Source organism: Pleurodeles waltl, chromosome 3_1, assembly GCF_031143425.1.
Source record: "Pleurodeles waltl isolate 20211129_DDA chromosome 3_1, aPleWal1.hap1.20221129, whole genome shotgun sequence".
Classification (NCBI taxonomy): domain Eukaryota; kingdom Metazoa; phylum Chordata; class Amphibia; order Caudata; family Salamandridae; genus Pleurodeles; species Pleurodeles waltl.
In genome coordinates, this window is record NC_090440.1 from 46,243,075 (window position 1) to 46,271,043 (window position 27,969).

The window sequence follows — 27,969 nt, forward strand, 5'->3', positions numbered from 1 at the left end:
AGAAGAACTGAATAGCTGAGGAAGAGAGCTGCCCTGCCTGTGACTGTGCTTTGTGGAGCTATCCTGTAGTTGCTGCTTCTACCAGAGTAAGAGGGCAAAGACTGGACTTTGTGTGCCTTCCATCTTGTGAAGAAATATCCAAGGGCTTGATTTAGAGCTTGCCTCCTGTTGTTTGAAGTCCAGGGACAGCAAAGACTTCTCTCTGCCAGCACCTGGAGTCTCTGGGCAGACTCCTGCTCTGACAAGTGGTGCCCTATCCAGTCCTTGGGCCCTTGAAAGGAAAGCTGTTGGAAATCCAAGGAAATTTACTTTGGACGACTTCGGACCGATGCCGCTGCTGAATCCGGTGACGCCGCCTGCAACCGACTCCGTGATCTTCGCTGGAACGTGACGAACTTTGCAGGCCCGACGCTGCTGCAGCCCCGCTGAAGTCCACGACTCCGTGTAAGTCGCCGCACCACGTTGTGACCGACGCCGTTCGAAGTGCGCAGATTCAACTTTTCGCACAGACGCCGTGATCCCCGACTTCGCGAATCAACTTGTTTTCACTCTTCACCAAAGATACTGTACTTGGGGGTCTACGCGACTCCGTGTCCGGCGCCGCTGGTGTCGGCTTGTTGGGAACGACTCCATCACGACGCCGTGTTAACACCTCATCGAGGCATTTTGTGTTTCAAAGCGCTATTTTTTTGTTTAATCTTTAAAAATTCATAACTTGACTTGAGTATGTCGGATTTTTGTCGTTTTGGTCTTGTTTTGTTTAGATAAATATTTCCTATTGTTCTATCCTGGTGGTGTGTAATTTTGTAGTGTTTTCATACTTTACACCTAGCACTCTGAAGTTAAGCCTACTGCTCTGCCAAGCTACCAAGGGGATAAGCAGGGGTTAGCTGAGGGTGATTCTCTTTTACCCTGACTAGAGTGAGGGTCCTTGCTTGAACAGGGGGTAACCTGACTGTCAACCAAAGACCCCATTTCTAACAATGTGTAACTAATTCTCCAAATGGGATGCTTTTCTTTTGACTCACAAGGTTCTGATTCGTAGTGTAAAATACTATTGCTGGTTGTGTTTTCATGGAAAAACTGTGTATGCAAAGTGTTATTCATAAAATTTAGTTCTAAATCTAGAAATGGAATGCAGGATTTGCTGTACTCCAAAGACAAATCCACATTCACAGTTTTGGAGTTTAAGGGGGTCATTCCAACTTTGGCGGGCGGCGGAGGCCGCCCGCCAAAGTTCCCCCGCCAGAAGTCCGCACGTGGTCAAAAGACATCAGCGGTCATTCTGGCTTTCCCGCTGGGCTGGCGGGCGACCGCCAAAAGGCCGCCCGCCCGCCCAGCGGGAAAGCACCAGCAAGGAGGATGCCGGCTCCGAATGGAGCCGGCGGAGTTGCTGGTGTGCGACGGGTGCAGTTGCACCCGTCGCGATTTTCAGTGTCTGCCAAGCAGACACTGAAATTCAATGTGGGGCCCTGTTAGGGGGCCCCTGCAGTGCCCATGCCAGTGGCATGGGCACTGCAGGGGCCCCCAGGGGCCCCACGACACCCGTTCCCGCCAGCCAGGTTCTGGCGGTGAAAACCGCCAGAACCAGGCTGGCGGGAAGGGGGTCAGAATTCCCATGGCGGCGCTGCTTGCAGCGCCGCCGTGGAGGATTCCCTGGGGCAGCGGGAAGCCGGCGGGAAACCGCTGGCTTCCCTTTTCTGACCGTGGCTTTACCGCCGCAGTCAGAATAGCCCCTGAAGCACCGCCAGCCTGTTGGCGGTGCTTCCTCCGGCCCCTACCCTGGCGGTCTCGGACCGCCAGGGTAGGAATGACCCCCTAAGTGTCTATGGCAAGATATTATCTGACCTTCTGAGCCTTCTCACACAATCAACACATCAACATATCAAACCCATAGGGTTACTGTCGGAAGCTGGCTCTGTATACACCATATCAAAATGAGATATAGCGCGCACAAAGTCCAGGGGTTCCCCAAGAGGATTGAAAGAGGCAATAATAGATAATACTAATGCTGTATTTGTGGTAATGTGATTGAGCAGTTAGGCCTATCAGAGGGTAGTGTTAAGCATTTGTTGTACATACACAAGCAGTAAGTGAAAACACACACTCAATGACTTAACTCCAGACCAATAGGCTTTTATATAAAAAAATATTCTTTCTTAATTTATTTCTAGAACCACAAGATTCATTTAGCAGGTAAGTACATTAAATGAAAAGTACTTTGCATAGTAATACTTAGAACTTTGAATGGAATCAACAATGTACACAGTTTTCTTTAAAATGGCAAAAAGCTATTTTAAAAGTGGACACTGCAATTTTCAACAGTTACTGGGGGAGGTAAGTAAAGTACAGTTTTTGAGGTAAGTAACAAACTTACAGGTTCAGTCTCCAGGGCATAGGTAGCCCACCTTTGGGGGTTCAAGATAATTCTAAACACCCAGCACCAGCAACACAGGGCCAGTCAGGTGCAGAGGTTGATCAGGAGCCAAAATAACGTGGGCCCCTATGAGACAGGGGGTACTCTGGTTACGGTCTGCTTGTAGGTAAGTTCCTGCGTTGTCGGAGGGCAGACCAGGGGGGTTTAGAGGTGCACTGGTGGAGGGGCCCAATAAGGCACCAAACACGCATTCTCAACGGCACTGGGGCGGCCGGGTGCAGGGTGCACACAGGGCGTCGGGTTCCCAATGGAACTCAATTGGCGGACCCGGGGGTCACTTAGGCGCTGCAAGCAAGGCACAGAGGGGCTTCTCGGGCAAGCCACCAACTGGGCAGGGAGGAGGGCCGCCTGCTGGTCACTTCTGCACCAGTGGTCGGCTTCTCTCAAGTCTGGGGGCTGCGGGTGTAGTGCTTCTCCAGGTGTTGGATTTCTTCGTCCTGGGCAGTCGCGGTCAGGGGGATCCTCGGGATTCCCTCTGCAGGCGTTGTCGTGGAGGGGTGGAGAGGTCAGTCCAGGGGGGGCACTTAGTCAGAATCGCCTGGGGATCCTCTCTGGCTGGTTGGTTCCTCTGGACACGGGCCGGGGGCGTCGGGTGTAGAGTAGTTGTGACTCACACTTCTGGAGTGAGGTGGGAGTCCCTTTAAAGATTGTTTCTTTGTCTTCTTGTTGGACAGGTCTGCTGTCCATGGGAGTTTCTTGGTCCTCGGTGAGGCAGGCAGTCCCATGGAGATTTTTCAGGGGTTGCTGGTCCTGTAGAATGCGTTGCTTCTTCTTGTGCAGCTTTTTGAAGCAGGAGATGGGCCGGTAGGGCTGGGTCCGAGTCAGTTGTTGTCTCCTTCCCTTCTCTGCAGGGTTTTCAGCTCAGCAGTCCTTCTTCTTTCTTGAGGTTGTCAGGAACCTGAAGAGCTGGGTTCAGTGTCGCTCCTAAATACTAAATTTAGGGGTGTGTTTAGGGTCAGGGGGCAGTAGCCAATGGCTACTGTCCCTGAGGGTGGCTACACCCTCCTTGTGCCCACTCCCTCTGGGGAGGGGGGCACATCCCTATCCCTATGGGTCCTAATCCTTCAAAGCAAGATGGAGGATTTCTCGAGGAGGGGGTCACTTCAGCTCTGGGCACCTTAGAGGTGGTCCTGGCTGAGGGGGTGACTCCTCCTTGTTTTTCTCATTATCCCTCTGGACTTGCCACCAAAAGTGTGGACTCGTCCGGGGGGGCGGGCATCTTCACAGGCTGGCGTGCCCTGGATCACTGTAACACCAGGCCTGAGCCTTGGGGCTCACCACCAGGTGTTATGGTTCCTGCAGGGGGGAGGTGTGACGCACCTCCACCCAGGACAGGCTTTGTTTCAGACCACTGATGGCACAAAGGAACTCACCCCATGTGGTCAGAAACTCATCTGGAAGTGGCAGGCTGGCATAGACCGGTCAGCCTTACACTAGTAGTTGGGCTAACATACAGGGGGCATCTCTAAGATGCCCTCTGTGTGCATTTTTCAATAAATCCCACACTGGCACCCGTGTGGGTTTATTGTGCTGAGAAGTTTTATACCAAACTTCCCAGTGTTCAGTTTAGCCATTACAGTGCTGTGGAGTTTGTAATGAAAAACTCCCAGACCATATATACTCAGTATGGCTACCCTGCACTTACAATGTAAAAAAATTGACTTAGACACTGAGGGGAATAATGCTCATGCAGCTATGCCCTCAGCTGTGGTATAGTGCGCCCAGCCTTAAGGCTGTAAAGCCTGCCAGAGGGGGGCTTACCTATACCACAGGCAGTGGTTTGAGGGCATGGCGCTCTGAGGGGAGTGCCATGTTGACTTTGTCTTTTCTCCCCACCAGCACACACAAGCTGCAAGGCAGTGTGCATGTACTGAGTGAGGGGTCCCTTAGGGTGGCATAATACATGCTGCAGCCCTTAGGACCTTCCCTGGCCACAGGACCCATGGTATCAGGGGTACCTTTTACAAGGTGATTCCAGACATCCTGGGACCAGGGTAGGGAGCAACAACATTCCAGAACCAGGTTTATGGGGAAGTCCAAAGTTTCACCTACTTTAAAGCTGGATCTGGATCTAGGTATAAATGTCAGATCAAATCTTCAGTACACTCCTGGACCTGCTGATACTATAGAAGAAGGACTACCCTAATGCCCTGCCCCTTACGGTCTGTCTTGCTGTCTGATAAGGAAGACTGGAGCTTTTCCCTTCATCCCCGGCCACCTGACGTGACTGACCTCCTGCTCAGAGCTTCAAGAACATAACAGGTTCCAGATGCCTCCCTGCAACTGCCCAGCTGACATGCTACACTGGACCTGCCTGTACCTGCCACTGGAACTGCCTGAAGTCTGCTGACCTCTGTTGGAGTGAGTTCCTGATCCTCAAGAGGTGCCTCCTCGGTCCTGGACCCTTGGTTGGCATCAATTGAGCTCCTCCTGTGAAGAAAAGCAGAAATCCTGAAACTTTGGGCACTTTGCTACCACAAACGAGCCTGTTCATGGCAAGATCTTGCCGCCCGCAATGACTGCCATTGCGAAGCCTGTTGAACCCGACTCTTCACACTGCAGCAACTGCCAGCAACAACAAGAGATCTGCACTTTACAGCAACGACAGCTCACAGTGACTGCCAATGCAAAGCTGAAGAAAAGATTGTTTGTGACGCCCAAAAGGATCTTTGCACTAAAGAGACAAAATTCTATGATGCCCCGGCCTGCTCTTTGCACTAAAGCAACGTTCATCTGTGATGCTTTTCTCGCAGTTTCCTCCACTATGAGCTGTTGGCGGCAGACTTTGAGAACGTAACTTTTTCAGCAGTTCTAGCCTGGTCCCTGTAGCCGGTCCTTGCTCCATTGCGATCAACCTGAACTTGTGACTTTCCTCCAGTCTAGTTCGACCAGATCACCAAGTTTGGCGCTTTATTGCTTTAAGTACTATACCTCCTTAAATCTTTGAAATTACATGTCTCTGGGACTATCGATTGGATTTTTTGTTGTTTTGCTGTCAAATAATTTAATAAATTATACTCTATTTTTTTTAAACTAATTTGGGATTTTTGTTGTGTTGTATTTTCACTTTATTACTGTTTGTGTGCTGCATAAATAATGTACACATTGCCTCTAAGTTAAGGCTGACTGTTTTTGTGCCAAGCGACCAGAGGGTTAAGCACAGGTTGATTTAGTGACTTTTGTAGTTCACCCTGACAAGGACTGTGGCTGTTGCTTGAGAGGGGCTCACCCCCCCCTCAGCCAACAACCCAATTTCTCACAGGAAGCAACTTACCTTCCCAATACACCTTCCTTTGATTGAAAGGCGTTAGTTTTTTGGTGCATCCACAGACTTACGATTCCTCGTAAATCTGGGCAGCGTCAAAATGCAATGGGTGTTGCAGTGGAACACCCACAGCAACATCTGTTGCATGCCCTTTCCACGCTAAGTGATGCGTGTGAAGGGGCCATATTTACAAGGTGGCGTTAAGCCACAAAAAGTGGCTTAACGCACCTTGTAAATATGGTGCAATCCACTGCGCCACCAGAGCATCGCTAAAAGTGACGCTCCCATGGTGCAAGGGCCTCGTAAATATTGCCCTTAGTGTGCTCCAAATCTTTGAGTGATTTACTTGGTCAAAGGCACAAGTGAGGTCCGTGAAGGAGAAGTATAGTGATCCCTTCTTCACAACAGTATATTTGCTCAAGTAGGTGCAGATTAAAGCACTCTCCTAGGTGCCAGGTCCTTCTCTGAAGACACAGATAATGTCTTAGTTTCTTCTGCCCAAGCTACTACTCTATGAAGAGTTATACGTCCAAATACTTTTACAACAGTATCAAAAAGGAAAATGGGCTTAAGCAGCAAGACTCTTGCCAATTTCATTTTTAAACACAGGAACAATAAATGCAGAATGACAGGAGCTTGGTAATTTTGTGCTTACCATTCAATTTAGAGCCCAGAACTCAGTATTTGCTTTATAGAGGTCCATAGGTAACCTATTGGCACTAGGGTCTAATGAGAAGGACTTTGAACAATATCGGTAACAACTTCATGGAGTTTAAACTTATTATTTGGATGGTATTAAGGCTGGAACTCCCCTGATGCCTCCTTGCTACTTTTTCGCCCCAGGCCCCCCTCCAACTGGTCAGTATTGATCTTGTCAGAATTAACTGTTTCCCAAAGTCGTTGCTATTTAGCAACGCATCAGCCAAACACATTCTCCCAAGCCTCTTCTCTGTGCGCTAGTTTCTTTTTTTTAATTGCCTGTTTATATTCAGTCCTACATCTGGCAATGTCATCATGAACTCTACGGGCCTCATTTACGAGGCATGTGGTGCAGGACGGTGCAGAAACCACCTTGTTGCCCTGCCCTGCACCCCTGGAAAAGGGCAGAAATGCACTGTATCTACAAGATACAGTGCATTTCTGACATCTCCTCCTGAGCTGGTGCACAAATTGCTGCCTAACACCAACGAAGGCACCCTTGCACCATGGTGTAAGGTTGCCTGCATTGTGGGGGTGATTGTTTTTGTGCAGTAACGGACACCTTCCTGCACAAAAAGAATCACAAGGGGTGTTTTCCTCTTTCTACAGAATGCAGCACACGTAAACAGGAAAACTGGGTGAAATAAAGTTAACTCTCCCTGTTACGTCATTCTTACGCCACCTATGAGGTGGCGTAAGAATTTGATGCATTCCCAGAATTGTAAATCTGAGAATCTGGGAATGCATCAGATTTCTTTGGGTTCCATGGGTACTGTGTGGTAACACCCCAAGCAACACCCATGAAATGCCCCTTTCATGCAGTGTTATGCGTGAAAGGGGTCCATATATACAAGGCCATGAAAAGCCACTTCTAAATATGGGCCATTACACAGAGCATTAAAACAAAATGAAACTCCCCTGGTGCAGTGTGCAGCTAGGGACCTATGTATGGTGCAAACAGAGATATTTATTGACTTCCATACATGGCCTGTTGGAATAGCCAGTTGGTCAGACTTCCTGTGGGGGCCAAGAGAGATCTCCTAGTATCGTGACCCAGGGCAGTAAAAAGTGTCACCCTTTGCCTTCTCCGGAAGATCTTCAAGTGGATCCCCATCGACACAATGAGTAAAGTCACCCAGGCACTCATCAGCAGTAAACTCGACTACGGCAATGCACTTTATGTCGGAATCAACAAAAAACTCCAAGCAAGACTCTAGAGAATACAGAACACCGTGACCATACTGATCCTGGACATCCCCTACCACAGCCTCATCTCTACACACCTGAGAGACCTACACTGGCTCCCCGTCAACAAACGCATCACCTTCAAACTCCTGACCCATGCACAGCATTGGACCTGCCTACCTCAACCACCAACTCTCCTTCTACACCCTCTCCAGGCAACTCCGCTCATTGCAACTGGCCCTCACTACCATCCCCAGGATCAATAAGAACACAGCCAGAGGAAGATCATTCTACTACCTCACTGCGCAGACCTGGAGCACGATGCCGCTCCACCTGCCAGGCAGTCCCCATCGCTGGCTCAGTTCAAGAAGGACCTCAAGACCTGGCTCTTCGACTGACCCGTATCCCCCAGCTCGCGCCTTGAGACCGAATGGGCAATAAGCTGTGCTTTATAAATGTTGATTGATTGAATGATTGTTCGACTAATGATTTAGAATTGTTTTCAGCTGATAAGAACACATTATCCTAAGCTGAATTAGCTCTTAAGGTCATAGAGAAAATACTTTAAATGTTAACCACCTTCACTTGAACCTAAGCCCATTATCCTTTGTAGCTAAATCTGTTAACCTCTTCTCAGGTGGACTTTTAATAAAAAGCGGCAGACCTAGAGGCTAATTTAATTAGATTGTGTCACTACAACTATTTATTTTCCCTGGTTCCCCCAAACAGGACAAAGGTATGTAAAGACCATGAAACATAAATATGACGTTCCCTAAACTTAATCCAATATAAGTAGCAATTTGGCTTTCCGGATCTCTGGCAATTTCAGCAGAATTAAATATATCTAATTGCAATTCGTTTTATAAAGCATATCCTCCGCCATCTATATGAGAGTTAAACATCACAATTACCTCATTCAAGAAATAGTCAAAGAAAGTGGATCTAGACCCTATGTCAGCATTTAAATCTCCCTCAGTATAACATTAAAACTTTTCAGGGTTGAATCGGGTCTCCATCTCAATATGTTTACTACAAAGAAGAAAATATCAATACTATAACATTTATCCCATGGGTTGACAATATTGTAAAAAATCTAAAGGAAAAAATGTAAATAGCTAGACCACGTAACCCAAAGAATTTGGAACCCGGGATGGAAAAATGGATCACCAATAATCTTAAGGTCCAAAGAGGCCTGACAGAGTTACTAGGACACCCCTGGCACTGCCTGCAAATGAGTTAACTGCAGATACGCAATAGCGTAGGTATATGTCCCATATTATTTATTTGGTGGCCCAATACAGATATCAGTTGATTAGTAACCCCAAAGGAATTTGTCCAGGGTGAGGCGGCCATTTCTACAGGGATTGCGCGGCCCCAGCTTTATCCTATCACCCATTCTCTGTCAGTCAAGTTTGCTCAGATCCAAAAGTAGGTGGAATCGGTTTTAAACCAGTAATGGATCCCCAGTTAGTGTGAGGAATGTTACGCAATGTTCACAGAAGTACAATACCGGTCCACGTTGGACAGTTTTGTGAAACAAAAAGGCCAAAGGTAGTAAAAGGATGCGTCTTTCATGCACGAGTCCACACTATTCTGGGAAAGATTATGCACATTTGCAGGATCTATGGGGCCATAATTATGACCCCCTTTGTGTCGCTCTTGCACCATGCACCATGGTGCAAGGGTGCCTGCATTGGCATTAGGCAATCCATTGTGCATCAGCTCAGAAGAAGGGACAGAAATATGTGGTATTGCCTGTCACGCACTGTGTGACTTGGCCATAAATATGACCCTCACAGTTTATGGCCACACAATCCCCTCTAATATCTTTTATGTGATTGACCAACGCAGTGCACACTTCTAACGAATATGATGTTGACATATTCTGCAATATTAAAGTCCATAGGCTTTCAAAGCCAATGGCACCCCTCGTTTTCTAGGTTGAGCGTGCAATCGCTTTGACCTGTTGTTAGAATTGTGGGCTTTTAACCACACCGCCGCACACCCATGACTTGCACTCGTTCCTGGGCTTGCCTTTCAAAAATCCATTGTTATCATTGGTAAATGCTTTACGTTTGTCCTGTTCGAGGCAGGTTTTTTTTACCGCCTTGCAGACTGACCCTGTTACATGGATAATTGCACAACTGCCAACATGTTTGACTGTGAGCAAACCTCTTTTTCCTTTTGTGTCTCTTCTTCACGCTCATGCTCATGGTGGCTGTGGCCCTTTGAATCAGCTCGCTTATGTCAGTTTTACTTTTCATTTTCAATTTATATGGCAAGAAAAGTACATTTAGGAATTTACAATGTCAATAGCTCTAACTGGAGCAAATGCAAGACCCATTGAATAGTAAATGCTTGTTAAGCTTGGTGGTAGTTTCCACAGCATTCACTGTTATGACTGGTACATTAGCCATGATAACCACGTAAAGGCATGTTTCATGGGGGAGATTAAAACAACAGGATTGCTCTCGATGGCGGTAGCTAGTGTGAGCAAGGGAGCCTAAGGGCCCAGTCTCACTATTAATGGTAGGACTACCAATTATATCCTAGTCATGTCCTGGTCATGTCCCCCTTTATCAGGAACAACAATAGTATTGTTGGGAATGCAAGATACATCAGTACATCATGCTAGCGGAGGATATGCTAAGCATGTTATGTTATCTTATGTGCATTTGGATAGTGCACTATCACCAGGGAGGGTATACTGGCCCTGAGGAGGTGTGTGCACCTAGCCCTGCCTATGGTAGGCTGGTTAATTGAAAAGCCAATGGAATGAATGTGCACTCTTCCACACTATGTATTGTTGTTTGCATTTTTCAGCACGGAATGCACTACCGAGGCTAAGTCGCAGCGTGAATTGCACAACATGCATTTTTTCCACTCATTGGAAGAACTCTGTGGAATCTCATGAAGGTTTTATGTAACTCCGTGGAATTCTGTGGAGTGAAATTCTTTGAGTTTCGCTCACCCCAACTTATACTGTGTAAAGCAAATTTAAGATAATGACTCACAGGTTCACAGTGCTTTCTGTAACAGGCTGGGATGGTGTAGCGCCATTATACACAAGTCACTTTTCCCCACTTGTTGGAAAATGGCCCTCTCTGAAGGGTCACCCCAATATTTTTGCCTTTTTCCCTCCACTGTTTCCAGTATTCATTTTTGTTATCTTCAAGACTGTGCACGTTTCCAATGCTAACCAGTGTTAAAGTGCTTGTGCTCTCTCCCCTAAAACATGGTAACACTGGCTTAGACACAATTGGCATATTTAATTTACTGTAACTACCTAGTAAAGTACACTACGTGTGCCCAGGGCCAGTAAATTAAATGCTACTAGTGGGCCTGAAGCACTGATTGTGCCACCCAGTTAAGTAGACCCTAAACAATGTCTTGGGCCTGCCATTGCAGAGCCTGTGTGTGTAGTTTTACACTGCCATTTTGGCCCAGCACGATAAGCCTCTTGCCAGGCCTAAACCTTCCCTATTTATACATATGTCACCCCTAAGGTAGACCCTATGTGACCCACAGGGCAGGGTGCAATGCATTTAAAATGCAGGAAATGTAATTTTAAGTTTTACATGCCCTGGTAGTGAAAAACTTCCAAATTTGTTTTCCACTACGGCGAGACCTATCTCTCCCATAGGAAAATATTGGGATTAACGTATTACATTTTATAAGTGTATTTCCCAGTCTGGAAGAGATAGCTTTGTCAAGTGTGGTGTCTCTGGGCTCACAATTTAAAATTACAATGTATGGTGAAGTCAGATTTTAAATTGCAGTTCTGAAAATGCCACTTTTAGAAAGCTGTCATTTTCTTACTTTAGCTATTTTGTGCCTGCTGCCTGTCTCCAAACACATTTGTGGTGGGTGAAAGCTTTGCCTTGTGCATTCCCTCTCGACAGCCACACACAAAGGAAGCTTAGTTGTGCTGGATGGGCCATTCACTTGCACCTAAACAGGTCTGTTTCTTTGAAGTGTCCTTCAATTTTAAAGGCACTACTCGGTATAAGTACTGGACCCCTGACACCGCCAAATCAATACACTTCTGGACCTATGGATGCTCTGCCAGGACGAAGGACAAGGAATGTCACTCTGCTGAGCTCCTCTACTGGGCTCCTGTTTTGCTGCACTAACCTGCTGCCTTCTTGCCTGGGAGTGAGAAGAACTGGACCTGCATCTCTCCATCCTATAAACAAAGGGACTCCAAGTGCTTGCTAGCTTGCCTCCTGTTCTCTGAAGGTTCAGGGACACAAAAGACTTACAAGTCACCTGCTACAGCACCTGGACTCTGCCATCTGTGAGTCTGCCAAGTGGTACCACCCCAGTCCTGGACCCTTGGAAGTGGGCCTAAGGTGCGCTGTTTCCTGTGGTCTCATTGTGTGCAAAACACCACAAAGCCTCGCTGCACAGCTGCCAGCTTCACCATAATCGATGCCAGGCACCCCGAATCCCTGCAAAGTCATGCTGCACAGCGGTCAATCGATTGGAACCAATGCACAATGACACCAAGCTCTGCAAAGCCTCACCAAACAGCTCCCCGGGACTGATCTGATGCAAAGAGGTGCAAAGCAATGTTAAGCCCTGCCGCACAGTGCCTCAGAACCTACGCTGAATGATGCAATACCTCACAAAGGAAAGCCACACAGACAGCGCACCAAGATTTAACGTACTGTGTTCAGCAGGCCCAAAGAGTTACCTGTAGCTGGTCCACACTCCATTTGGGTCGGTTTGACCTTGTGACTTTGTCTGGTCCGTTGCAACCAGTTAACCACAGTTGTCGCTTTGCACTTCTACGCATAATTTTCATCTAAAATTGCATATCTCAGGCTCTACGTATTGGATTTTAGTCGTTTTGGTCTTGTTTTATTTGTTAAATTAGGCCTTATTTTTCTAATCCTGACAAGGATTGTGGTTCCTGCCTGGACAGGGTGCACACCTCTGCCAATCTGAAACTAGACCAACCTTTGGCAATGGCACAAACACCACTCCATTCCACTCAGGATCACAGTTCCCATGCTTTCAATAATGCACTTCGACCACTGATCCCAACTCATCTTTTTCCCCTCACCTGAATCACCTTACAGTGTAACCTCTAACATTACTGCCTCCCTGGCACAGCTCGCAATCAAGAGGCTCGCGTCCACAACCCTCCATCCCAAGCCCGTCTCTCTTTTCTGTCTAGTGCAATCCTTATCCCATCTCTATTCCACTCATCCAGATGTAAGCCTCCCCTCCCATCTGGGCCCTCTTGATTCTGCCCTTGTCTTCAAGCTCTTCTGCATTACCACCTCTGTACAGTGCTCTCTTACCATGCAAGTACTTTTATTGATCTTAGAAGACATTGCATTATTAGTTGAGAGAGATGGAAGACCCACTGAAATCATATACCCAGTCCTTTTCAGTATGAACCACAGAAAGTCACTCAATTAACCTGTGCTTAACCATCTAGCAGGTTAGCACAAAAGCAGTCATGTTTAATTTAAAGCAGTGTGTAAAATATTTATGCAGCACTCAAACAGTAATAAAGTGAAAACACAACACAAGAAAAATCCTAAACCAAGTTAGAAACATAGATTACATTTTCATAAATCAAATGACACCAAAGTGAACAAAATCCACTTAGTAGAACAAGAGTTATGATTTTTTACATGTTTTAGTGAAGACTTACACCAAAAAGAACAAAGCGCTAACTTTGAGTACCTGGTTGTACAGACTGGATTAAAGTCAAAAGTTAAGGCGGGTCATGATTATGTGCATGTTGGATACAATGGGTGGATTGGACCCAGTCTCGGCTTACCTACAGACTCAGAAGAAATTTCAGGAAAGTTTTTGAGAATAGTAGAGTCTCAACGGGGTAAGGCACCAAGCTGTATCTGAAGATGAATCATCAAGAAAAAGGAGCCTCTGAACAAAGTCTTGGTGAGGCCATCGACAAAGGCAGGAAAAGCTCAGAGCAGCAAAATGTGGATTATCAGGTCAAGGAGGTTGTTGTCATTGATGGAGGTCCTGGTCATTGTTTAGATCGGTGAAGATTTCTACCTTCGGACTTAGATGTTTTTCTGGATCTTGAAGTACTCCAGCGGGATGAGGCTGCAGACTGTAGCTGAAGAGGGCTCCACAAGGCTGGTCATTGTTGTCGAGAGGTCCTACTAAAAGGCATTTGCTGCAGCGGAGAACAACAAAATGGGAACTGCAGCAAAGTCAATCCCACTGGCAATGCACCTTCATCCGATCTGCTTCTAGGGTGGTCCCGGCCTCCTGTCGGCTCTCAGGGCAGTTTTTGATGAAACAATTTCTAAGTCACAGGTTTTAGATTTGGTTGGATGGGGCCACTTTAGCAACACACCAAGGGTCCTAATTCTAGGGGGGGGGCACCATTTGGAGGCTAGGATTCACTCCAGCAGAAGAGCAGTAGCTGCAGAGAGGTAAATTGCAGGTTCTCTGGAACTTATTGTTTTCCTGTAGCTCATACAGGAGGCCAGACAGCTAACCCTTCATGTTACTCAGGTGGTCTTGGCTTCGGGGAGCAGGGCAAGTCTTCTTTCCCCAGTAGCAGGGCAGCAGGGGAGTCCTTCCATCAGCAGGAAAGTCCTTCTCAGTCTTCCACAGATCCAGAAGTGATCCGCTCTGGTGCCCCAGTGCCAGCCTTTGTGTGTGGGGCAACACCTGGCCTTCTCCCCTACCCTCTCTGGGTTTGGCTCTTAAATGTCTGGAGTGACAAAAGAGTAGTGTCAGGTCCTTTCTGTGTGCCACAGGCAAGGTCTTTTGAAGTGTAATTCAGGGCTGGGCACAGCTCCTCTCCCAGCCATTCTGTCACACCTAAGCCCTTTTGTCCCCATGTCTGGGAGGAATACACATTTGACAGCAGGAAGGTCATTCACAATTATGTCACCAGGGCACTACTAGTAAGGCACACTGGTTTAGGCACAGAAAATGCTAACTTTCTAAAAGTGGCATTTTCGGAATTGTAACTTAAAATCCAACTCTTCCATTAACAAGGATTTTAATTTGCAATTCATTTGAGTGCAAACATCATTTTCTTACCAGCTGCCAAACTTAAGTTGTCATTTATTAAGTGTACAAAGGTAACCCAATGTTAGTCTATGGGAAATATAGGCCACACAATAGTGAAAAATGACTCCAGAGGTTTTTTTACAATTAGGACATGTAAAACGTAAACCCACATGTCCTACTTTTTAAATACTATCCACCCCGCCTAGGAGCTCTTAAGGCTAACTTGGGGGTGGCTTTTAATTATTAAAAAGGAAGGTTTAGGCCTGGCAAAACGTTACTTTTGCCAGGTGGAAATGTCTGTTTGAAACTGCACTACAGGCTGGAGTGGCAGACCTGAGACATGTTTTAAAGTGCAACTTTAGTGGGTGGCACAATCAGTGCTGCAGGCCGATGTGTAGCATTTACTATGCACTTACAGGCAAAGTAAATGTGCCAACTGGGTGTAGGCCAGCTTTACCATGTATTAGGTAGAGGTCATAAGCACTGGTTAGCAGCGCTAAACTGCACAGAGTCCTAAGGCCAGCAAAAACTAATTCAACAGAACAGGAGGGGTGAAGGCTAAATGCAGGGCCGGTTTTAGGACAGTTTGACAGGTGCAGTCGCACTGAGCGGCGACCTCAGGGGGGGCACTGTGTCTAGCAATAACTTTCTATTTAAAAGCCCCTGCTGCCGAGTTCCTTGTGCATGCAGCTTTCAGGCAGCAATAAAATGTCAGGATAACTTTTGTGATTAACTTCCTGCTAGAGAAAGAGATCACCGTTTTGTCTAATGGCAGTCTTCATTGACCATAAAGTATCTCAGAGGGTTAATATGCCTGCTGCAAAGAACAGATCTGTATTTTATGTGGGCAGCTGAGTAAAGCCAACCTTCATCAGCACTTTAAAACAAATTATAGGTATGTGAGAGAGGGGCAATGGAGAGATGAGGGACACTTTTGTCGTGTGTTAGTGAGGGAATCCAAGGAGGAAGTCATGGGGGGGGGGCACCAAAAATGATTGTCGCACCGGGCGCCACCAGCACTAAAGCCAGCCCTGGCTAAAAGTTTGGGGTAATACCACCTAATGGTGTCAGGTCTAACAGTTCTTTAAACCACATACATATATACCTCACAAAGCAACATCTCACCTCAAACCGCAGGCTGTGTTTGTTATACCAGGCATTTTATATTATAATGCCTACCCTGTATAATTTCTTAAACCTTACTTCGGGATAAATGTCGCTTCTCTAGGTAAAGTCTGAATTTCACATTAAATCCAGAAGGTGGCAGTAAGATTCCATGCTTATGTCAAATTCAAGCACCCAAAGGATAAAAAATGCAGTCATTTCTATAAATGAAATTTGAAGGATTTCTGTAATCTGCTCAATGGCCAGGTGCTCTGAGGACAGGAGCCCAGGCGGAGGAAGGCCCTGCCACAAAACACGAGGCATTCATCTCAAGGAAAGGGAACTTTCCGCTAAACTCTATCTTTTCATCTCCAGGTTACCAGACGTAACACCTATTTACTTTCAAACTGTCCCGAAGGGCGGTGATTTTTAAACTCAACCCTTTGGACTGTGACCCGGAAGCACAAGGGAACATTTTCAGCTGGATTCCAGCAAATGAATTGCAGGGCGCGGTTGGTGCCTCTGGCACATTTTAGGCTTCCGTTTTTCATGGGCATTGCTTGCGGTGCATGGGGGTGTTTGGGGTGTTACACTACCCCCCCAAATAAATGCAGACTGTAGTAAGTAGTGGGGAGCAGGTGCCTCCAGTCTGGTTTAGAGTACATTTTACTCTTATTATTTTGATAATATTTGTAAAAGTAGTCACGAGTTTCTATTTTGTTTTGAAAAAGGAAGTTTACTATTCTTGCCTTTATCAGGTGCTATGGCGGAGGAGCGTCGCCCCACTGATGAAAAGCAGAAAAATAAAGAGATAATAAAAGTATGTTATTATCCCTTTATTTTTCTGCCTTTGTAGGCCAGCCAAACTGACATGCGCACTTAGAAACTCTCCACAGGACTGTATTTTACAGCCGGGTGGAGACCATGCGCAGTGGCCCACTCTACCCCTGAGTGGCATTTCTGCCCGCTCAGGTCAATCACAGCACTTCTTTCATGCTTTGTAAGAGCATGAAAGAACCGTAGTGATTGGTTGAAGAGCGAAGACGAGGCGGCTGGAGCAGAGAAGCACATCACAGAGGGGCAGGTAAGTTTAATTTTTTTTTAATTTAACTTCCTCCGGCACCCCCCGCTCTGTTTGCTGAACCACCCAGAGCAACCGCAACAGGCCTTTATGGTTTTTGTATGCCTAAGGGTGAAGGATGCGCACTGCCTCTCATCCCAGCACAGTACACCCCATTGCATCCTGGTAGTCAGATAGGTATTCAGATGTCGGTACTTACTTCAAAGTTGCTGTAGTTTTTCACCAACGTTTCAAGCTCAAGGTCCCCCCGCACTGTGGGGTCTCCGGGGTCCTTTGCTGTTTCACTACAGAGATGGGGCTTTAATAATAGAGCTTTACCCGTACCGCTGTCCTATAAAGTTGCAAGGGTGGACAGGACCAAAGAATATGATTAAGATCACAGCGGTCCGGTGGGTGTCCACAGTTACAGCACTGGTCATGGGGTAGGAGGTGCATGCAGTGCAGCTTCCAGGGAGTGCAATACCATATGTGGAGAATCTTGAAAAATAAAAATTTCAATCACAATTTTTGGTGGGCTCGACAATGGTCGAAAAGCTGGGAAGCCCAGTCCTTGTGAGAATAAGTCTTCCACAGAAGAGTCTGCCAGTGTAGTCTGGTGTCTGTAAGGGAGGGGCCTAAATGCAAGGATTTGAGCAGGACCACATATAGCCCCGAGACCACCCCTTTGAAGCAATGCAAAAGCTGAAAATATTGTTGGATAGGGGACAACTGCAGTTCTACCAACTGTAGCCCCAAGATGGCCTAGAGGCCCTTTGTCAGTTGTCGGTACTCTCAGTAGTCAGTGGCAGGCAGACCAAATTCCACCTTAACCACCTGGTAGGATTTGAGAACACCATCCTGGTATATTGATTTATACAACATATGCCTTTAGCATGCCAGAACGTTCAATAGCTGAGTTCATTGGCTATGCGAAGAGCAGCATTGTATCAAATGCAGCTTTGCTGTGCAGGAGTGGGGACCTGCTAACAGCTTAAGGGCAGCAGTCCATCAAGCCACAGCTGCACTGACAACAGGGTGCTGTTCGTAGCGTGAAGAAGAGAGGTAAACCGTGAAGCAACCATCGGGACAGCCTAGGAAGTGTTGTTCAATGTGCACCCACATAGGCATTTCCCTCGGCTTGCACATATAGAGGGCCAGCTGTGACAGGTGAAAGACCAGGCCGTACAGGCCCATGTTGGACAGACAAAGGCCACCGGCTGTGGTATCTGCCTACAGCTTTGATGCACAAAGTCTGGTCTTCTACCTCTCCATATGTACAATCTGATCTGGGACATCTGGTGGGGTAGCATCCCCAACACATTATTAAACGGGGGCAATACCCCCATACTTGTTTGAATCCTCACCTACAATGACAAATTCAGATGTTTACATTTGAGGAGGTCCTGTCTAGATCTGCCCACTAGCAGCAGAAGGTTGTCCTCCGCTATCCTAGCTAACCACTGGTTGATGTTACAACCAAACAGATGAAGCCCTTAGGAACCACCCACATGTTGTAGGCCTGATCGCATGCACTAGTAGAAACCTTAGACATAGTGAGTGCCTTACGTTCGGTCCAGTTGATCTTATAATCAGACAAGTCAGAGAAACGATCTATGATGGCCATAATCTCTGGGATGGATCGCTGGGATGGATGCCTCGGGTTAGAGAGAAGAAGGATATTATCAGCGTATAGCAATGTTTTTACTACCACCGTGGAAAGGCATGTGGACAAGGATTTCAAAGCAAGACGAAAATGTAGGGGGGATAGTGGACAACCGTGTGGGGTGCCTCACTTGATGGAAAACATGCAGGACAAAAAACTGCTGCTGCTAACACCCGCTAAAGGGTGATCATACAAGTGTCTACCAGGGCAAAAAAAGTATCTTTAGGCCCATCCTAGACATCATCCACAAGAGATAGGACCCTTCCACACAGTTGAATGCATTTTCGGCTTCCAAAGAAAGAGCCATCCTGTCTACCATGTCATCTTTTATATGCCAAAGCACATGCACTAGCGTCCAGAGGTGGTTACAGGTGGATCTACCTAGGACAAAGCTCATCTGCGATGTATGAATACGTTGTGGAATCCCCTTGGTCAGTTGGTTTCCAGTCCACATTGATTAGCAAGATTTGGCGGTAACTGACACAATCTAGAAGATCCTTATGTTCCTTGGGAAGGATACCAACAGTAGCCTTATTAGAAAGAAGTCCTAGAAACCAGCTGTGTTAGCTTCTTGGAAGGCCTTAATCAAAAGCAGCACCAAAAAGGGCCTCCCAGCCTTGTAAAACTTCCCAGGGAAGCCACCCGCCCTGGGGAACTTATAGGTCAGCAAGGCTGAATTGGCTTCAGCTACTTCATCTTCGGTATAGCCACCCTCTAGATACCCTCGCCCCATGGCAGTAAGAGAGGGGAAGTGTAATGGTGCCAGGAAGGCATCTATGTGCTCATAAGTTCCATGACGATGTGCATCATGGATCTCTGGGATAGTCATCTGTGATTTCCTCTGAAGCAGCAATGCATTCAGGAAGCTGTCCGCTTTGTCACCACGATCATATTTCGGCCACTGCGGCATTACTAGGGCTTTTTCCCCTGCTGCTGTAAAGTACAAGTTGAGATGTAGTTTTGATAATTCAAGTTTTGTCTGGAATCTGGGGGATAATACATAAGAGCCTTGGAGATCCTGGATTCTGGCTGCTTATTACGGCTTGTAACTTCTGCATCAGCACTCCTCACAGAGTGGCCTTCCCTGTGTCCCAGATGGTCCAATGGGGTCCCGTCCAAGACTTAGCTGCCCACGACAACCCCTGACACAAAGCTCTGGTGAGATATTCTCTTCACGTCAACAGCAAATGGCAGCAATGACCGGCAACTCGCGACCCGCACTTCAAACTGCAGCAACGACAACCCACGACGACTACCATCACAGCAATGATCATCCATAACACTCGACTGGCTTTTTCTCACTACAGCGATGACCATCCACAATCATCACAAGCCTCCTCCTCGAAGCCTCCTCCAATACAAAACGTACTCTTTGTGCTGGACTCACAAGGTCATCGGGACTAACCTGGTCCCTGTATCTGGTCTGCACTCCAACATGGTCTTGCGTGACCAGAAGACCGTGAATGCCTCTTTGTGCTTGTGCTTTTAGACACTATTTTCGTTAACAACTTTACAATTGAATATTTCCCGTCCTACTGATTTGATTTGTTTTGTTCTGGTTTCATTTCATTTACTTAAATGTACTCTAGTAATCTAAATTGGTTTGAGAGTTTTCTTGTGTTGTGTTTTTACTTTATGACTATTTTTTGTGATACATAAATACTTCACACATTGCCGCTAAGTTAAGCCTGACTGCTTTGTGTCACACTACCAGGGGTTTATGCACAGGGCAACTTAGTGACTTTTGTGGTTTACCCTGACAAGGATTGTGGCTGTTACCTGAGAGGGTTTTCAACTCCCCTCAACCAGTAACCCAATCTCTTACAGGAACTGAGGTGTTCCTTCATCTCAGGCAGTTTGTTCGCAAATGCCTTCATCCTCCACTGGAGATGTAGAGGAGCCACCAGACGCACATCAAGGTCTAACCGCACATGGCTTTGGTCTGAAATGTGAGCCTCCAATATATCATAACATGTGACACTCTGCAGTAGCTGCTCCTGTGGGAGGAAGAAGTCATGCTGTGGAGGCATGAGGAGAAAGATTAGTCCTTCAGCAAAGTATGAAGAAATGGTTACACATCCAGCAGATGCAGTCAGTAAATAAGTCATGAAAAAGGGCCCTATGTGACCTGTTATGACAATCAGATGCCAAGTATGGCCCAGAATAAGAATCGGTGAGAGATTCCAGTCCCCACTCAATAGCAAGGTTGTATGCCCAAAGGAAAGTAGTAGTTGGTAGAGGCGGGGCAGGAAGTGTGTCTTGTTCGCATCAGGGGCAAAGATGTAACCAACTATCAGCATCCTGCCCATGATGCAAAGTTTGGCAAGGACACAGATGCCATCCTCATCTGTCCAGGTCTTAAGGCCCTGACAGGGAAGCCTCCGCTCGATGAGAATAGCAACCCTACAATTCTTGGATGCCCTATGAGAGGCGAAGGTCACATCATTACCTCCCACCGTTCTACTACTGCTCACCACAGTGCACACCCAATTTTACTAATGCTTGAGAGACTCCTAAGGGGGGAGATATGATTTCTGAACAAGAGTGATGTCCATAGGTTTTGTGTAGAAGTAGTGCAGGAACTTCTTGTGTTTAATATAATTTGACAGGCCATTGACATTCCAAGTGAGTGGCGATAGAGGCCTGAACATCCTCAGAATGGGGACAGAGGGCATTTTAAAGGTCCCAGAGAAGTCCCCAGGCAATGAATGAAAAAGGCATAGGAAGACATCTGATCAGTCCATCACAAATAGCGAAAACACCTTGAAGGCAGTACCATGGGGCACAAAGACCCTCGCGGTGGCTGACCACACAAAAATAAAGACCCCCAAACAGTATTGCAGAGGGGAAGGGAAAGGGGAGCCAAATTCCCTTGTAAGTCATGAGCTTGTCCTTGCTCTGTTCAGACAGCCTCAACTAAAACCTACCTACTGAATATAAGGGGGGCAATAAGCCCCAGACATCCGTGTGAGGGAACAACATTTCATGGCCTGCAGCAGGGAGACCACCCATTTAGAGAATAACAGGAAAGGGAGTCAAAGGAAGGAAGGGTGAGAGGCAGGGACAGAGGGTGCATACCGATACAGGCGTTCCCTGAACGTGTGTCCAGAAAGGCAGTGGGACATGGGAAAAGTCCCACACAGCAGGCAGTCACCCTTCAAACCAAGCGCTGGGCCCAAACAACAAAGCAGGAGAAGGTGGGGAAGAGGCCCCCCAGAAGTACAAAGGTGAAGAGGAGAAGAGAGCACAGCACATGCCAACCTAAAAAAACATAGTAATTGGCATTTCCATCACCTATGCCCCCCTTAAAACAGTCTTCCTGCGTATAATACGTACTGCTGGTGGTGACCTTGTGAAGTGAGTCCACCACCTGTTGAAGACCAGCCTGGTCTGATCATCTACATGGCCAATGCTGTGTTCTCTGTAGCTTGGGGGTGGTGCTAGGGGGCTTCCAGATGGCAGCCAGCTCTGTAGCAGAGGACAGAGGAAGTTTTCCTTGAATCCTTCGGAACACAGACATGGATATTGAATCTGCCAAAAAGGCCAGAAAGGCCTCTGAATCATGTGGCTCAGAAAAGCTGTCCATGGCTGGGATTCCAGCAGCAAAGCTGTGGTTGGAGGGCCAGACATTTTATATGTTAAATGCTGGTAACCGAGCAGTAGTCAGTGAAGAAGGAGGTTCGATTCCCCTTGAGAAGCAGTAGGTCCTTGAAACTGCACATCACCTGCTGAATAGCCCTGGTATGTAAATGTTGAGTGTTGGCAATGACCGGCTATAGGGAGACTAGCTGGGTGGAAGAACGGATGCAAACACAGTAGGTTCTTTGAAACTCCAGAGATTCAGTGAGGTTGAGACTGAGAAATTTTGGGAGAATTGCCCATAGAAAAAGATGCCTTGCCCTCCTTCTCTACCCCTTCCAGCATGCCGTATACACAGAAGTTATTATACCGAGATCTATCTTTGAGGCTAGTGACCTTGTTTAATAGAAAGGAAATATTCCTATCCAAGTCAGACAGTGATTTGTAGCGAGACTCCATGCCATTGAGCTGCTATTGAGCAACTGGAGGGATGAATCCTCCTGCTGCAGCAACTTCACCTCTGTGGACAGGTCAGTCATTTTACAGTCCATAGCCAACAATGTTGATCCAGTCATCTAGGTTTCCTTCAGAAGTACATCCATTTCCAAGTTTGTAGGTGTAAGTGCAGGTGTTGCCTGAGCTGGTTTACTGCAGCTGACCACTTCGGAAAATAACAGCTGTTAGAGTATGATTCTGCGGGATGACATAGGGCATCCACGAGCAAGCCTGGCCGGCAGTATGGAGCGGAGGTAGCTGACTGAGGAGCGAGCCAAAGAGGAGTTTGCCCACAACCCTAGAGCTGTAAAAGCGAAGAGTCCTGGACAGGTAAGTATGTAGGAGCAGCACCTGGTTTCCCGAACTCACTGGGGAGAGGCTAGCAAAATGCGAAAGTGATGATCATTCAGGTCTCACCAATATAGTGATCATTGACTCAAGGAGGAGGTGAGTAGGTAGTCACTGTGCTTTCATAGCTTAGTGCTGGACACTTACACCAATGAGGCTACGCAGATCTGAAACTCTCATTGTCATGGACAGCAAAAACAATTTTTCAAGACTAGGATGCAGGGTGTTCGATGTGGGATATATGCCAAACCTGGAAACACCATCGAGCCAATCAACCATGTTGGTTCTGCACCTATCATAGAAAGTTGCTAGCCAGTATCGTCTGGGTCTGCCCCGCTTTGAAGCAGAAAGTAGACCGCTTCTGCTGCTGAAGTTTGGAGGAACAACTGTTAGAATCTGCTCCAATGCAAATCTCTGTGTTTTGGCAGCAAAGGCAGCTCGCTCATCAGCAGACTCATAAAGTTTATGGCTATTGTCTCAAAAACACACTGGCCCATGCCAGAAAACAGAGTACTGAATGGCAACTCCCACTGTGGCCACACATCATAGCAGCTGATTTATATCACAGCAAATGGAGATATTTGATGTAACATTCTCCACTGTTTTTAAAGGAATTGGCACGGACAGGAACTGCCTGGTGCAACCTGGCAGCATCTTTCGTCTATAGCTCTGATTCCTTTTTCCTTTTTCTTCTATTGAATTGTTTTAATTAGCTGACAATGACGTTTTATGATACCACATTAACCCAGAGTATTCTTCTTTCATCTAATTTCTCTCCATATCTACATACCGCCTTAATCCAACCTTTTAATTCTCACTGTCTCCCTTTTTATCTTGTTCTTTTCCTTTTATAGCCTTTTACAAACTCATTTCTCATATTCTTTCTCTTTGTTTCTCTCGGCCAGAGCCCAGTTTCCTTCTTTTCAGCTTCTCTTAAACCTCTTTTTGTCTTCATCCTCCCCTGATCGTACATTTCTCTTACTGTCTCTACTCCCTCCAATCCCCGCTTTCTCACCTTTTTTGTTGGTTCTCTCTTTTTATCCTGCTCATTTCTCTGGTGCCTTACTTTGTCAGTCTTTTGTCTCCAACATGCATATTTTTTGCTCATCTCTCCAGTATCTCCTTTCCTAGACCCCTATCAACCACTTCTCTTTCTTCTCTTCTATCTTTGGTGTGTTTCTTTCTCCTTTCTCATCAGTAACTCTGTTGTGGTCTTTTCCTATTTCCAGTATTTCTTTCTGAAGCTTCAGATCCTGGTGAAGAGCTTAATGTGTGATACAAAGGGATTCCACAGTAAAGGAGCCTGCACTGAGAAAGAGTGACCTCCACAATGAATTAGCCATTTCCTCCAACTCATCTACAATCCTTCTGGGGAGTATGGAACCTTTGCAAGCAAGATTTGTGTGTTGAGAATTTAAAAATAAATAACTACTCTGCCTGTCAAATTGGCATTTCAGTATCAATAGTCTATGGTTGTGTTTAAGGACCAGAAGCAGAACCTTAGCATTTTGCATAACTTAGGAACACGAATACGCTTTTTAGGTCGAGCCTACTATACAGCGCATGCACTGTCTATTGCAAGACATATTGTGACTTATCAAGAACATAGAGTGGCTTCATGCCCAGCCATTGCTTACCATTGGTTGGGTGTGGATGTTATGCAACATGACTAAAAAATCATGGCAAAGCCAATAGGTCACAAAGGCAAGACCTATTACCTTTGCCAATGTTTGTTGATTTCAGCAGTGCTATAGGTTGGTGCAAGTTGATAAAGACTTTTAAACACATTGCACAGAGTTTCAAAGGCAATATGTTCTGGGGTTAGATACCAGAGAAGGGCTCTATGGGCTAATGACATATGACATTGTCTTTTTGCACCAAAATGTGCCCTTACTTCACATTCTGTGCGGTGAATGTTGTTCAGGAAAATCTTTAGTTGGCACCACCCATGCCTATGTTTCCTGGAGTAGAGATGCAAAGTTTGTGGATCTGAAATGATAGAATTTGTAACTATTGCATTAGCCTGTGGGTTGAGTGAGGCTTCAGAGTCAAACACAAATCCCAGTTTTGTGACTGCTTTAAACAGTGGCAGATTTAACCCAAAGATATTGGGAATATGATGTCATACTCTACTTTTCCTCCCTATCCAGTTGGATCTGCTGCCTCAGTATCACTTTGATATCATTTTTCAAAAATGTAGATGCTTCTAGCACAAAAAAGCTCTAAACCAGGGTATGTGGTTGCACTAGACGAGGTCAAAGTCAAAAGCTAAAGTGGACCATGATGGAGCACAGGTGGGACACAGGGTCAATGTTTGGTCCAGTGGAAAGTTTTACTTTCTGATTAGAAACATTTCTGGAAGTAAAAAATGCTCAGCATGGGAAGGCAGCAGGTAGTGGCCGAGATGAGTTCCGCGAGGCTAGATAGCCATCGAAAGAAGTCCAAATGAAGCTAATGATTTTTGATGGGAAAGCTCGAAGTAGGAAATCTATGGGATTTCCTTGCACCATTTATTAAGGTACTTTAACTCCTGCTCAACAGCAGGCGTTAAAAGGGGACTTCCATTCTTTAGACTGGGCCCCTATGTACTCCCTACCCTGCGCAATGGTGCACCGTATTTTAAATATGGCGCACACATGATGGTGGTAGGTGGGTGCTAAGGGGCACAAGGAAAGTGGCGCTGCACTTAGTCAAATATATTGCTGCAAATATATTGTAGCTGCAGTATCGACTACCAAAATACTCTCAAGGTAAGTGCATAAAGGGAAGTATAAATGTAATATTCTTAAGTCCATGTCTCCATACCTTGACGGCATATGTAGTTTGAAGACCTATATAGTAAACCCCTTTCTTATGTATTACAGATTTACTGCAATGACATTTTAGTAGTCACTGTGCCTTGAAGAGAATCAGCCAGATGGGGAGAGAGGGAAGACCAGAGGGCGAACGGAAGAGGCGAGAATGACAGAGAAGAGAGAGGTAAACAGAAATAGATAGGAGACAGAGTTAACAATGAAGAAGAGAGATAGTGGGAAATGTGCAGAGAGAAGAAGAGGACAGACAAAAGTGAGATGAAGAGGAAAGAGAAAGGTAGGTTAGAGAGACAGAGGAAGCAGAGGTGAGAGAGAGACAAGAGAGACAGCCACCGTCAGAAGCACTGACAGACAGTTTACCAGGCAATGCAACCTAGCATGCATGTTCTGTCTTCAATCAAATCAGACACATCAACCACGCCTGTATCTGCTTGGACAATTGCAACAGAGCTTTATAATCACACCACGGACAGGAAGAGCAGGGGTAAGTATTCAACGAAAACGAGCTACAGCATCTCACGACACGATCTGCACATGCGAATCGCCAAGCCATAGCATGAAGTTTACAGCAGCATCAGGATCTCCCTTGCATCACCACAACTTCTCACATAAGGCACATCGTCGTCGCCAGCGAGGGAAATGTCTGCGTAGTGAGGGCGATGAAGACATGTCGTAGCATCCAGTTTACTGCAGCATCAGGACCTCCGGGGCATCACCACCACTTCTCACATAGGGCACATCCTCGTCACCAATGAGGGAAAAGACTGCGCAGTGAGGGCGATGAAGACATGTTAGCATCCAGTTTACTGCACCATCAGGACCTCCAGTGCATCATCACCACTTCTAACATAGGGCACATCCTCATCGCCAGTGAGGGAAAGGATTGCATAGTGAGTGCAATGATTTCATGTCTTAGCATCAAGTTTACCATAACATCAGGATCTCCTGTGCATCACCACCACTTCTCACATCGGGCACTTCCTCGTCGCCAATGAGGAAAAGGACTGCGGAGGCAGGGCGATGAAAACTTGTCTTAGCATCCAGTTTACTGTGTCATCCGGACCTCATGTGCATCACCACTACTTCTCACATAGGCACATCCTCATCACCTGTGAGGGAAAGGAATGCACAGTGAGGGCGATAAAGACATGTCTTAGCATTCAATTTACTGCAGCATCAGGACCTCCGGTGCATCATCACCACTTCTCACATAGGGCACATCCTCATCGCCACTAAGGGAAAGGACTGCGAAGTGAGGGTGATAAGACTTGTCTTAGCATCCAGTTTACTGCTGCATCAGGACCTCCGGTGTATCACCACCACTTCTCACATAGGCACATCCTCATCACCAGTGAGGGAAAGGACTGCATAGTGAGCGCAATGATTACATGTCTTAGCATCCAGTTTACTGCAGCATCAGGACCTCCGGTGCATCATCACCACTTCTCACATAGGCACATCCTCATCACCTGTGAGGGAAAGGACTGCGCAGTGAGGACGATAAAGACATGTCTTAGCATCCAATTCACTGCAGCATCAGGACCTCCGGTGCATCATCACCACTTCTCACATAGGCACATCCTCATCACCTGTGAGGGAAAGGAATGCACAGTGAGGGCGATAAAGACATGTCTTAGCATCCAATTCACTGCAGCATCAGGACCTCCGGTGCATCATCACCACTTCTCACATAGGGCACATCCTCGTGCCAGTGAGGGTGATGAGACTTGTCTTAGTATCCAGTGTAGCAGCACTAGATCTGGTACATCAGGAGCGATGGAGGAGGGGTGTGTCTGTCCCGGCCTCCCTCATAACCCTCCAGACCCCAGAGAACAGCTGCAACTACACCAACAATCTAAGTTAATCCAGATGATCCCCCCATTCTAGATAGTAGACAGGGATGGACTGGGAACCCAAAGCAGCCCTGGTAATGTTGTCAAACCAGCCCCCCGGGGTTGTGGACGACGCACTGTTGCTTTTGTTCTTTTGTTACTGGGGCCGATATTGCAGCATTGCAAAACTGGGCCCCAGTAAAAAAAACTGGTCCCACCACTGAAAAACTGACCCCCACCGCTGAAAAACCAGCCCTCACCCTTCCAGCCTACCGGGGAAATGCCCGATGTCCGCTTCAGCCAGTCTGGTCCTGGATAGTGGGGACTGCAGGACACCGGAACAATCATAAACCCTACCAACATCACACGCTTTCAAATACCGATGGCTTTGTGCCCTGAAATGCTTTTAGTTTATGGTTTAGATATATGGCTTGCCTAATGAGCATCGTGCAGGTCGAGGACATGGCCTGTCCCC